The sequence below is a fragment of the Rattus norvegicus genome, chromosome 2 (genome assembly GCF_021556685.1).
Source record: "Rattus norvegicus strain SHRSP/BbbUtx chromosome 2, alternate assembly SHRSP_T2T, whole genome shotgun sequence".
Taxonomy (NCBI): Eukaryota; Metazoa; Chordata; class Mammalia; order Rodentia; family Muridae; genus Rattus; species Rattus norvegicus.
The window spans coordinates 181,059,158-181,060,741 of record NC_141535.1 but is presented as its reverse complement, the minus strand read 5'-3'; positions in this window follow the sequence as shown (position 1 = coordinate 181,060,741).

The following is a 1,584-nucleotide window of genomic DNA, read 5'->3' as shown; positions in this document are numbered from 1 at the left end:
TCTAATTAGTATGTCTCACGGCAGCTCTCTGCTCACTGCAGACTCTTTGGTTACAGCTAACTGGTAAAATGAAGGCTCTAGAAGTCCAGCATGGGCTGGCCTATCACCACTCCCTGGCACAGACTCTGCTCACACTCCCAGCTATTCAGTGAAGTCATGACTCTAGCAACTGTGATTTATCAATCAGACTTATATGTTAAATTCTCAATCCACAATACATCCTCACAATAAACTCACAACTAATTGATAAGGATATAAAACGACCACCTAGATAAGATAAATTTGCCTACAGAAATCCAGCCCAACTACCTTGCAATTCAAGACCACCCAGATCTGTCATCCTTCTTGTCTCCACTTTGATTCTCTTCTCTTTTCCTTCTCTTCTGCCTTATAAAAGCTTTGTTGCCACCTTATTTTTTACTGTCCAATCTTTAACATAACTTGTGCTAGCCCTCACCTGCATATATAGACATCAATCTACATAAACTCTTTAAGTTAGATGGTAGCGTAATATACCTAAATTGACAAAATTGATTGATTGGAGATTATTAGTATATATCATAACTTATAGTCACATAACTGTTACAACTAATGTATATTTGAGAGAAAAGGCCTTTTTAAATGAACAAAAGGGGGAAATGTTGTGGATTTGGTTTATTGCTTGCTTGTATTGTGTTAATTGTGTCCTCCCCCAAAATTACACAAGAATCCTGCATGTAAGACACTGCAGGTCCCTGCCTCTAGTGGCTTCTAACTGGTAATTAAACCTGCAGGTGCTCAGTGGCTGGGCAAGGAGACAGAGACAGGAATTTTGTTTTCCCAGGCTAGGGAACTGAGGGCAGAAAAGGATTTAGTACTGCCACACTGGGGAAAAACCATGCTTGAAGGATCTGTCTCGATAGCTGCAGAACAATCATATAAGAGTTGGGAAAGAGCAGCCCCAGAGAACACCCAATTGAGTCTAGGGTACCAAAGATGGAATATAAATTTTAGTAAGTGATAATTCAGGAGTATAGGAGGGGAGGCATTAGCAACACGGGAATTTAGGAGTGGCTCAGGCATTGCTCTGTTTAAGGTACATTAAAATAGAACTCTCTCTCTCTCTCTCTCTCTCTCTCTCTCTCTCTCTCTCTTTCTGTGTGTGTGTTTCATTTGAGAATCCAGAGAAATGGGGAAGTACTGGGAAATGCGGAGAGCTGAAAATGGGGGAAATGGAGTAGATAAACCTACTATGGCTACACTTAATATCGGCTTATTATCTTGCAGGAACTTATTTATGTGATAAATTCACATGTGAATTGAGGATGTGTACCTAAGGCCTACAAAATCTCATATTATTGGATTTTAAAATCAAGGTAAAATGTTAATTTTTAATTTATAAAAAAATGTAGAATGGAAGGTGGTGTTATGGAGAAGTTATTTCAGTAGAGAAGTGTATGGGTATATTATTAATTTTATCGTTAGTAATTTCGGAGCTGACAGTACCTTATGGTCACATAGCAATTCTATAAAGTTTGAAAGATTCAGTAATGAAACGCAGAAATAAGTCTTTAAGGGAAAACATGATAAACAAGCAGTACTAGA